The sequence below is a fragment of the Cygnus olor genome, chromosome 18 (assembly GCF_009769625.2).
Source record: "Cygnus olor isolate bCygOlo1 chromosome 18, bCygOlo1.pri.v2, whole genome shotgun sequence".
Taxonomy (NCBI): Eukaryota; Metazoa; Chordata; class Aves; order Anseriformes; family Anatidae; genus Cygnus; species Cygnus olor.
The window spans coordinates 10,587,969-10,600,573 of NC_049186.1; positions in this window are offsets into that span (position 1 = coordinate 10,587,969).

Here is a 12,605-nt window from a genome sequence, read left to right on the forward strand (position 1 = left end):
TAATTTGAAATGTAGGCAAGTCGTGGAATAATTTAGGCTGGCAACATATTTCATGAGACTTTCCTTCTCAACTTCTCAAGCTAAAAAAAAAGAGAACACGCTGTCTATGTTAGTAAGCACACAACGTATTTAGATAAGTACACGGAGTCAGAATGAATACTGCCTACATGAGAAATAAAAGGAGACAGAATCCACAGTAGAAAAAGCAACTACTCCTTGCAGACATGGGCATTGCCATGGCACTGGAGCAGCCCAGTGTGAGTCAAGTGCTGCAAGGCTCTGCAGGCAGCTCCCTGTGCTTGTCCCTCTTCTTGTGGGATGCCCTTTGCCCATGGTCTGGGGCTGGAGGTGGTGCATGGCTCTGTGCTTTTGGGACACAGAACCTTCAGGACACGGCCCCTGCCCTGCTGCCAGGGGTCCTGTGCACCAATCTGGCCACGGTGCATGAGCACAGCCCAGAAAATGCATCCAGAAGGGGCCAGCTCAGAAGTTCACCTGCCAAAAGTGGAGAAGCCCCCACAGGGGAGATGTGTCCTGATGTATCAAGTCCCGAGGACAGTGTGGTGGCACTCTCGTCTGGTGGTCTTCTCTTTATTTTTCCTCCTTCATTAACAAATTTCCTCCTACCGAAATGCTGCCAAAAAGAAGTTAACCACCCCAAACAGTGGGAACACTCACATGATATTTGCAGCTGACCACATCCTCCCAAATCTTTCTTCATCTTGGCCTACTCAACGTATGAGCTTGCAGAGAACAATTCACCCCTTGCCCAACGGGGCTTGAGTTCAACCAGAATTCCCAAGGACTCTGGTAAAAATTGGGCATGATCCGTGAAAACCTAGTACGGTCTTAAAAACCAAAGATCTTCTGATGATGCCTGACTAATGAAAGTGTGGTGGCCAAAAGCAGCTAATGAGACATGACCATGTTAGTCCTACAGAAATCACAGCGATTAATCACACAGCCAAATGAGTGTACATAATGATAGAAGCCAACGACGCCCTCACATGAGACTCAAATGTCTTCCTGGCAGATAATTCACTCAGGACGCAAGATTACTGAGCTTTGTGTGCTGAACTTCACGAAGGCCTTTGATCTGTGCCACATGGGGTTAGATTAGAAAAGACATGAAATGTATACAGGCTCTTCAAATTGCAGGGACACTTTTCCTTGATCACAAAAGAAGATATGAATCAAAGAGATTTCCTTCAGGAAAATCTCAAAGTTCAGGGTTTCGGCAGTGCCCCCAGATACAATTAGGATGTGGCGAGCTGTGGTTTGCTCTTGAATTCACCTGTGTGAACTGAAATCAGAAATAGAAACGCTGCAGCAGCTTCCTGCACATTTTGCAGCCCGGATTTTATCAATATCTTCCCAAAACTGGGATTATTTTGCTCATGAGCGGTGTTCAAATCTGTTCAGGCTTTGTTTGGAAGTAGAAAAACACTTCTCATGGAGGCATCCTGCATAACCAAACAGAAGATGATTGTGCTTAACAGCTTATTTATGTATTTAAAAAGAAAAAATAACTATTAACATTTAATACAAAATCATATCCCACTATGGAATTCTATGAGAGTGTTAAAAATAACCCAATAGGAAGCATAAAGGCACTTATTAAATTCTACAAGGATTTACAGCAGTTTCTGCATCGGACTCTATTAAATTTCCTAAGCACATTCAATTCCATTTTTACCAAGTTCTCCAGGATTTTTCCAAAATGGTCAGCTATTTCTTCCCTTTTTGATCAACACAGAAAACAAAGCAGCCTGCTTCTTATCAGAGACCTGATTAGATCAACACTGGTTGCCGCAAAACACAGCACCAGACTTTCAGCTGGCGAAATTCAGCATAAATTTGTTGCTTTCAGTGCTGGGCTCACAGACTCCGGTTCCTCCTCTACCTACCACTCACCCCAGTTCCCTTTAATGAGATTATAAACCCACGTGCCTCCTGCTTTTGGCTCCCGTTCACCAGTTAGTCAACTTGAAAAGCTATTGTTGTGAACTTTGGTATATTTTAGTAGCTGTAAAATTAGCCGTGTTAGTTCAGAGCTGCTGGGAGGGGCTCGTGGGATGTTATTCTCTCTAACATTTTCTGTTGGGGATGGATGGGACGGCCAAGGGCTGAGGTCATTGGGGCTTTGCGTTTAGCAGGAGAGGGGGAATCGGCGGTGCTCGCCAGCAGACCGTCTCCCAGTGACTGTCAGGGTTATGCAACTGGATGTCTCCATGGTGCCCTGGAATGCTGCAGCCCATCTCTGCTAGAGATGCTCTTTCCGAAATAGATTCCGTGTTTCAAAGAATGACACTTTCTGGCTTCCCAGACACAAAGGCACAATCGTTTCCATTACAGAGCTCGTCTCATCACCCCAGGTTGTGCTGGCCCCGAGGAGTTGCTGTCTAGAGACTGTGCAACTGGGCTGCAAGGATGGGTCATGCTCCATACGGTCGGTTGCCAAAAATACTTCTGGGAACAAAGACGCTCCCTGATTTTTCTGCAACTGAAGTAAATCTCAGACAAAAAACCCAGAGGGAGCTGTTGGCACACATCATGCAGCCATCAAACAGGAATCCTGCTCTCAGATCAGCCAGCTCCTTGGCAGGCAGGAGTTTAGAAACCATTTAGCACATGAAAGCTGGTAAATATGTATATATGTATGTATATATGTATATGAGACACTTATGCATAAGGAAACTGGGCTAGGCATATCATTTTCCAAAGCTGAAAATGTGTCACTCAGCCATAATTGCTAAGCTGAGAGTAATCAAAGTGATTGCTTTAAAGATTGTGATGGGGAGTTCAATGACAGCTCTTAGAGGTGCTTACAGCCACAGTTGTGGTTTTGATAAGGTGGTTCTGGCAAGAGGCTGAATAGAGGTAACAGCACGAACCTGGTGCATGACGGTAGAGCCTTTTCAAAGCCTCACTCAGTAACATGCCATCCTTGCAGGTTGCAAACTTCCCAATAGAGGAGGGTGCCTTTTGGGTACTGAAATGTAAACAGATGCTCCTCTGCAATTAAGTCTAAAGGAGCTGCACATTTACATTCATTTCACACTTGCGGGTAGAGTTCCTCTGAATTATTCTCCGTCTGTAACTTCACTGGTCTGGGAGCACAGAGCTGAGGCAGGAAATGTTTTCTGCACTGTTGCTCATTATTTCCCAAGTGTCCTTGGGACAGGCTGCTTGCTCACAGCTACTTCGTGAACCACCAGCATGAGCGATGCCACCTGAGCTCTGCTGAGCAATGGAATAAGCTCCCTAGGTTAAATGCAGCCCGGGGATCAAAGATGTTTCGTGGGTCTGCTGCTCTCATTTGTGCATCTTCAGCATCTGCTCAGCTCCTCCTGGTGCTCGTGGGATGCCAACCTCTGCGAAAGGGCTGGGTGCGCAGGGAATTCCGGCAGGGAGGTTACAACGAAGCTCTGGCACTCGGTGTTGTACTGACTTGCCCATTAAATGCTTGATGGACTTTGGTTTTCTCAGATGAGTTTTCTCCCTGGCGCTTACTCCTACCTCTAAGCTACGCTGTGTGTTATACCGCTTTGCTTGGCTTGCACCCAGCCCTGGCTTCACCGCAAAGTTTTGTATCAACAGGCCAGGTATATAATAAGGTGTGCTCTCCTTGAGTTATTTATGAACTAAGAACACATCCCTTGGCCAGGCAGCGATACCTCGTCTCAGGCACAGCTCTTTAAAAAGCAGCTTCTTTATTTTCCAGATGCAACTTGCGCTTCTCAAAGTTGGATTTCTGCTTCCAAGTAGCTGCTTTGCAGCTCGGGCTGCAGAGGACGCAGGTCGGCATGGGAGAGAAAGACCTCGGCACGCGATTGTGCTCAGCAGGGGTGGCACATCTCTTTGCCCCTCGAGTCACTCCCACAGCCCGCCTCGAACATAGCCCCCTGCATCACTTATGGCTGGGAAAGAGAAGTGGAAGCGCTGTGGATACACTGACATAAATTAGTGCAGAATGCCATTTGCACCTGGGAATGCCAGCAGCACCATGTCCTCCTTATCCTCGTGGAGGAGGGATGCCCTTGTTGCACACAGTGCCTTGGGAGGGACATGTGTCACCTTGGAAGAGGTGGGCTGGGTCTGCCAGGTGAGCTGCAAGGAGGGATAGGACACGGGCGACACAACACTCTGCCAGGGCTCCCCCTCTTTGCTTTTCATGGTGTTTGGAGCAGGCGTGTCACCTCCTCGCAGCACACTCGTGCGTTCTATCTCAGTCTCATCAGCCCCTCTTTCACCATCGTTTTCCTATTCCACACATGCTACAACAAGCTTCAAAACCCTCAGAGGCTGTTCCCTCCCATGCACAGAAAGAGTTGTGTAGCAAATGTGAGTGATAGCTTGTTGTTTGATTTTATACTCCCCATAAAAGTCCATTCCATCTTGGAAGGAGAAGCACAGTGGCGGGGAATCCAACTGTATCCCTTGGAAATCTCCCAGCTGACTCCAGAGGAGGATCAAATCTCTATAATGCAATAAAGCAGACAAATGAAAAAGATTCTGCAATCGAGGTGAAGTCCAAATTTCCTCCATGTCAATGGGAAAGTCACTGGCCTCTAGTCAAAAGCATATTCTTTGCTGACCAAAGAAGTAATGCACAGGATCAGGAGCTGAGCAGATTCGGAAAGATTGCATGATAGGAGAATAAAGGGCTAAACTGATAATCCTATCACGAAAACACAACTTAATCTGGGGCCACGTATGAAAGACTGAATCCAAATTGTAGCAAATTCACCCAATTTGCCTCTTTCTGCTCCTCGTGCTGACAGAGGACCTAGCTGACCACTGCAGTGCACGGCACAGGGTTGTGCCTAATTACCTGCATTACAAGCAAAGTGCACAGTATGTCTTAGGAGACAACATTCAAAAGTTTAATCCTCATAAGAGGATTCCCGTCAGTCAGAAATCAGGCTTTTCCCGTCCCTTTAGCAGAAAAAGACTTTTGCATGCTGGGGCTGTGTGAGAGCTGCTTGCCCAAGGCTCCCCAGGGGACTAAACCAAGCTTGAATCCCATTTAGTGACCTTCCTTTTCTATTTTTTTTTCAATTTTTTTTTAATTTGTATTTTTTTCCCATTCTTTGCTTTTGTTTTTGTTTCTTCTAGAGACTCCTCGTGGCCTGTTCAAGGCACGTGCACGGGAATGAAGCCTTGTGGATGCTGAATTAGGATGTACTCCACCACACAGACTCTGCTGGCACCAGCCTGCCCATGGGGCTCTAGCAGGACAGGCAGGGCTTGGTCTGTGGCACTTCCAAGTGTCCAAATAACAGCGTTATTTGGTTAATAACAGGTTATTTTGGCTATGCCAAGCCCCTGCTGACCGGCGGGGTTCATTAAGCTACTGGCCCTGCTGATGGCAAGTGCCATGGAACACCGAATAAACCTCATCAGTACCTCTGCTGTGAAGTCATCAGGCAGCAAATAATTGGGAGGGAAAGGGCTGGATGAGGTGAATGTGCGGGGCAGGAGGTGGCAATCGAGGAGGTAACACCAGCGGTACCATGCTGATGGCACGGCCGCAGGGTGCCAGTGCTCCAATGGTGCTGATGCTTGCTAACGGGTGGACGGGATCAATTCAGCCCTGTTGGCTCATCTGCCACCGCACCCTGCTTCCTGTTCAGCAGAAAAGGTTCGAAACGACCTGTAGGGGGGAAACTATACGCTTAAAGATGAAGCCTAGCAAAGGATAAGAGCGGGAGAGGCATGCGCAGTGTGATGGTACACGATGTGCTGCGAGCCCTGCTGTCCTGCAGTGTTCAAACTTCGGTGGCACCGGATCTGCCTTCAAAGCTATTTGCAAAGCTTCTGCCGCACTGATGGTGCTGTAAAGATTGAGGAAGGACAAACACAAAACAGGCTCGAGCCACTCCAGGGTTAGAAGCCACTCAGTAAAAATAAGCTGGAGCACCACTCAGCTCTCCGCTGGAGAGAAGCGGTTCTTGGAAATGAATGGAGGAAAATAAAGCACCTGTTCATTTGCATGGTACATAGCAGGGAGGCTTTTCAAGAGGAGAGCATTTAGACCCCAGGCTTTATGACAGCAGCGTTACCGCCTTGCTCCGTACGTCTGTAGGATGTTGCTCGTGGCAATAGTGGGGCCGTGTCCCACTTGACCCTAGGACGGGTGCTGGGTGCAGGGACACGCTGCATGTGGCCACGTGCCACCAGGGCAAAGCATGGTTTCTGGAGATCAGCCAGCTGCTGGAGCCCAAAGCACTGCCTTTGTGCTGGGCTTTCACCAAAATGCACCATAAAATATTTCTTTTTTTTCACATGTGCTCTGTAAAAAGCTCTCCTCAGGAGAAACATCTCATTGGCAATGCTGCAAGGGGCTGGTGGCTTCTTGTCTGGAATGAGACAATGCAGTGAGTACATGGAGCAGAGCAAAGCGAGTCTCTCTTTGCTACCAAGCTGCCCCAAATTGCCCCAACTGCACCCAAATTGCTTGCTTTTAAGGAGGCAGCAGCACAGCACCCAAGCCAGTCCCACACTCAGCACAGGGCAAACCTGACAGCCCTTATAGCAGGTTTTGTAACAGCTGCATCTGCTCAAACAGCCCTTACAATTCCATCACAGGGCTGCCAAACCTCTCCTGTCTCCTGAGCTGATCTGACCTCCTTCAAACCATGCCAAGTCTGCGCGACAACTGGAACAAGCGTGGAAGAAACCTTGTGTTGGAGCCTCGCTCTGTTGTGCCCTGCTTATTCCAGTGCCCATGGTGCTCCAGGACAAGGCGAGGAGCTCTCTGCATGCTAGAACCACGGGGTATCTTGCTTAGCACATATGTAACTTGTTAATGGGGTAATGTAAGCATGATTGACTGCAGATGTCGCAGCAGATTTAAGCATTGCGTCTGCATCAGAATTCCTTTAAGGTTGCTAATATAGTAAACCAATTGATTAATTAGCTTGCAAACCATCTGACTTCCCGCTTTTGTGGCGGTATCTGCTGGAATATCAAGTCACTTGACAGTGAGTAGAGAAAGAAATATGTGAGATGCCATGCATACCGCAGGCAGCAGGTTAATTTTTTGACCGGGAAAATAAACATTTCATGTCTGATCAAAAAATGTCTTGTTTGGAGATTGCTGCAGCATAATTAAATGCAGGGAAAGCCAAAAACACAGCTGCCACCTCCTTGCTCCACCACTCACAACAACAGTTTGAGGGCTGGGGCGGGGCGGGGGGGGAAACGACAAGGAAGGCAGGCCAGGTTTTTGGAAGAATTCAACAGGCTCGAGGTCAAGTGTGTACTACCAGAGACTGGAGCCAGATCCTCAGTCATGCTTAGCCTCCTTCTCTTGCTCACTTATGGGAAAAAAAAAGAAAAAAAAAAAAAAGAAATCAGCCCTCCAAACACTTGTTCAGCACAGGCCTTTTATTAGTGCAGCAGGGAGATCCCCCAGGACCTTTGCTGGTGCTGCTGGGGAGCTCTGCCCACATCCTGCTGCTGCAAATGCCCTTTACTGGGGGGGCTCCTGGCTGCGGGGCAGGGCAGCAGCTTGTTTAAATAAAGATATTTGCTCAGAGGAAGCTTATTAATTCTCACTCAGTGTCAGTAGCAGCAGAGAAACAGCGTGACAGAGAAGTTCAAACGCGGGGGAAATGCAGTCAACCCATAAACAGGAAGTGAAAAAAAAAAAAAAAAGCCCAGCTCCCAAGGCATGTCCTGCCCTTAATCACCACGCGCTCAGCTGCCCCCGTGCTGCTGTGGTTTACCTATCGGAGGCAGTGGAGGTTTTGGTGGCTTGTCCTTGGCTGAGCCTTCGCCCCCTGGTAGCAAGCAGGCTTTCAGGTACCTGCATCTGCAGCAGCATCTTTGCCTGCAAAGCATTTCCAGTTTCCAGCTTGGTGCTGTAGAGAAGTTGGTTTTGTGCCATCACGCTTCAGGTTTGCTCATTGTGGTGGTTGCACATCCCGCTGCGTGTGTGCATGTAGGGAGGTGGGATGCTTAGTGCTCCAACGAGCTGGTGCTTGCTGCCTGTGCCATCTCGGGGGGACGGACCCCTTCCATTTAGTGCCCAAAGAAAGCTTTTTGTTGAGCTCTGGCACTGTGGTGCAAGGCAATGGCTGCTCACACTCTCTTTTGGTTGGACTGCTGGGATTTTGAGAGATTTTGTGCAGTAATCTTTTATAGGAACGAATGCATTGAATTCATCCTTGTGCAAGGGCTGTGATTTTAGAAGTGTTGGGGGCACCATGACAGGAAGATGAAAGCCAGGATAATAAGTTTTCTAGCAGATTTTGCACACATGTTGCTCTTTTTTTTTTTTTTTTTTTTTTTTTCCCAAATATCGCCACCAGTGGCATCATTGGATGGGTTCAAGCAGTGAGCTGGGGAATCAGGTGGGGATGGAGCAAGATGCATTTCACCATGCAGTTACAGACCCTCTTCTTCCCATCCCAGCGGCCTCCCAAGGCTGGCTGGAAGCAAACGGTGGTGTGAAAGGAGCGGGGATGGGGTGGACGAGGCTGAGGGCTGCTGGCGGAGGAGCTGGAGGGCTGAGTCATGGCCCTGCGCCGTGCCAGCACTGCCCGCGCCGCTGACTTCAGCGCCTGAGAGAGTTCTCCGTGTTTCTCCCTCTTCCCTTTCGGCACAGGAATCGTTACTCATTCCGCACACAATGCCAGGTATGTTGTATTGTGGAACGGGCAAGGACAGGGAGCGACTGGGCATGGGAATTTAATTGATTGGAGCTCTGGATTTCCTACATGACTTCAAATTATAACAATCCCAGATATTAAGATTTTGGCACTGGGACCAGTTTGGAGGATAATTATGTGCTATGATCTAATTTTTGGGATCTGCACGTAGTGCCAAATCTCCATGGCTTTCCTGTCTCCCTCGAGAGCAGCTCAACTACAGGTTCCTTAACTCTTCATCCCCCAGCCAGTTCTGGCTTTTTCTCTTTTTATCACCTTTGACTCATTCAGGAAAGGCTCTATCCAAACTGAGAAGTCAGGCTCTTCATCTGAAGTCCTTATCACTGCAGTCCACGAGGAAAAAAAGAAAACAAAGTGGGGTCAGAGTTGGCTTCTTTTGAATTCCAGGCACCATTATGCTGTAAGTTAAATAACTGATGCCAGCATCAGGGTTTTATGGATGTACACACCCAAAAAAAACACCTCCAGCTTTATCATTGGCTGAAGAGCCTTTTTCCTCAGTACTTACTAGAACAAATGTGCAGGTGAGGAGGATTGCCACGTCCCAGGGCTAATGTCCCCTGTGAATGAGGCCCTTGTAAAATGGACATACAAGAAGCGGGGTCCTCCCCGGGTGGAAGGACACCTTGCTGGTCTCCTGCACAGGCAAAAAAAAACTCGACAGGCACAAAGCACGGGCATGAGGATGCAGGGGAATATTTCTCACTGCCATCCCTGCAACGTACAGCAAACCGCTTTCTCTTTCAGCCAGGCTGTGCTCACAGATAGCAACTCGTGCTCTTCCAAGTCTCTCCCAGCTAAAATTGCTCTGGATATTATCTCTGCTGTGATTCACCCCTTCACACCAAACTTAATTTTTCTGAGAGGCTGTTTCACTTTCGATGACTAATTGGAGGCTTTGTGCTTACCCGCACCGGTGAGTCTCAGAGGCAGCTGAGTGACAAGTGGTGGAGGAGCCACTGTTTTCCACTGTGTGTGATATCATTAGGAGCAGTCAGTAACATTGCTGCAGTGCTGAGACACAGAGGATCTGCAAACCCAAGCCCAAAAGAAGAGAAATCAGGGATAGGGAATACAGTGGTTTTCCTCCTGATACTCAGGAAGGGCTGGCATTGCTATAACGCCCTCATGTTCCAGTTTTCAGCCTGTATTGTATAGGATGGCCCCATTATGGCATCACTGAAGCTGATTATTTTATATCGGAATTAATGGCTGTTAATGTCTATGGGAATCAGAAGTGATTTTTAATTTGTTCATGAGCAAAGAGGAGCTGTAACGGCATGGAGATCTCCAGGTGGTCTGCAAGCCCTTTGGGAAAAGTCCAGTTTCAAACACATAGGGCAAGCAGGTCTGCCTTACATCTCCAAAAAGGCAGGTGTATAGGCTGTAAATTTTAAAGTTTGGGCTTTGAATTTGGGCATCTCAGTTTGGGGAGACTTTCCTTCGTGTTTTCCCCCAACACCCAGCTTCTCGGAGCAAAAGCTCCTTTGCAAGTCCCTCCATCCCTGCAGGGTGGAGCAGAGCAGCAGCCTTACCCCAGCCCCGGTCTCAGCCTCTGCTTGGGGCCACTCACAGCAGCATCGTGAGTGCAGCAGCATGGCGACAGCACCTGCCCGCACAGCCCGAGCTTGCTTAGCTAAGTTTATTCTCATTTCCTGATAAAGCAAACCATCCCCCTCAGGCTTGCTGCTAGAAAAAAAAAATCAATCAAATACTAAAAACATGTTAAAATAAACAACACGCACCGAGAATCTGTTTTCCCTTGTTTCCCTTGGTAGGAAGTCAGCAGGGCTTTGATGTGGGGATGCACATTTGATGCCAGCGTTACTGACAGACAGGCCTCGGAAGGCTCCGAGGGAGGGTTTGAGTTCACACAAACACTCCCACGTTCGCATACTTCTCCGCAAGGGCATCCAAGCGCCCGGAATTGCCTGAGTCTGCAAATCCCAGAGCCCGGGGCCTCGTAGGAGCAGGGTCCTGCAGGCACCTGCTCTGAGACACTGCAGCCCCTGTGCAATTCCTCATTTTTTCCCCTCTGGTTCCTGTTCTGGCTGGAGATTAGAGCACACGGCGTCGAGGAGCTAAGCAGAGCCCCTCCCTGAGGCATGGTGGATGCCTGGGGAAAGGCTGGGTTTCCAGGGAATTGACTTGAACCTTTGTAGAAATTCAGGTGAGCAAAAATGCCCAGGAGCATGCAGGGACTTTAACACAGCCTGAGACAGCAGAGGATTTCCAACTTGTGATCTCCTGAGCAGGCTTGCAGCCACTCCCAGGAAATATTGCAGTCATCTACAGTGACGTTCAAAGCTCCGAGAAGAAAGCTCTTGCTTTTGTCTTTACAGGGTGCTCGGGGCTGCTCCAGCTGTGGGGTTTGCTGTCTCTCCATGCTTAGAAACATCCTGGTGGTTAGCAGGGTGCCACAGTCCTCAGTGCTGCTGGAAATCTTGTTCTAACAGTTATTGTTCACCTAAAGCGACTTAAACCAGGAGGACTTTTGACCCTAAGAGCTTCAGGAATCCTGTGCCCATCCCTGTGGTTGCTAGCCTCCAGGGTCTGCAAACAACCAAGTTCTCCAAACTCTCAGAAAGCACAAAAAAGGGTAAAGTCGTCTTAGCATTAGACAAGCAGGGCCCTTCACACGTGGGTGGCACATTTCTTTTTGTGAGGGAAGCTTTTGTGCCTGCTTCAGCAGGGCTGGGCTGGAAGCAGCCCACCTTTTGGTTCTGGGGCGGCTTTTCAAACAACATCCACTCGTACCAATCTGCTGCTTGACCACAGTGATGGTTTCTGTTGACAACAGATGGTTTTCATATAACCTGATATTTTTGTCCTGAAATAATAACTTTGCCAATTGTGAATGAATTAAATTGTCTCAGCCCTCACTTTCCCACCAATTACAGTGAATTATGAACAACTTGAATAAGAGAATCTCCCTTATACTTATTGGTACTAGAAGATATATTTGCCTTGTGGCCAGCTCTATATTATTTGACTGATTTATAGAGCCATAACTTACGGAATTAGAGGTGATCTTTTTTTCAGAGCTTTACCTCAAAGTAGTTTCTTTTTTCTTTGAAATCATGTGGAAAATGAAGATGATAGATTTTCCCTCCATATATTTTCAGCCCTCTCATAACAATTTGAATCTGCCTAGAAGCTTTCTAGTCTGTATTCTTGCCGTACATTAACTCAGGAACTCGCCATTCCAAACACACTTGTAAGCTGAAATGGACTTTAAATTTTCTAAAATATTGATCAACCTTTAACCCTGCAGAGAGCCAGTATGAGTCTTAGCAACCTCTTAATAAATTCAGGCATACGTTAATTTCCTTTCCATGGAAAGCCAACCCCCCAGAATCAGGCTTTATACTAAAAACAGTTTATCACAATTTATCAGCAGAAATCACCTTGTAATGCATTGCTATTACTAAAATATTTCTGGGGAGTCAAACTTCCTCTGGACACAGGAAAAACCTTACAATATTTACCCTTTTTTGAACAGAAATGGCACAATTCTTAAAAGCATTGTGGCATAAATGATGGAAAAATTTAAGACTATTCTTGTGTTGTGATGTTGCTATGGCTGACCAGAAGTGGAAACATGGGTGTCAGAATGCCTCCTCCTCCCGAGGTGCAGGTTTCTCAGTCTGATTGAAGTTTATGGGGTGTCCATGGTTGAGCTGAGTTTGGAGGGTTATTTTAGCAGGATGAAGATGCCAACTCTTCTACACTTATCGGAACCTAAGGCAGCATCTCAGATTTCTCCAGAACAAATCTCTACTTGGAATTGTTGACAACATTAAAAAAGAAAAGCAGCCTTGTACTTCAGAAGTTATTCTAGGATTGAAAAAATCCAAGAGATTTAGAGATTTAAAAAATGTTCTGTAAAGAAAACAGGTCCTTTGGCTTCCTCTTCTAAAGGCTGCT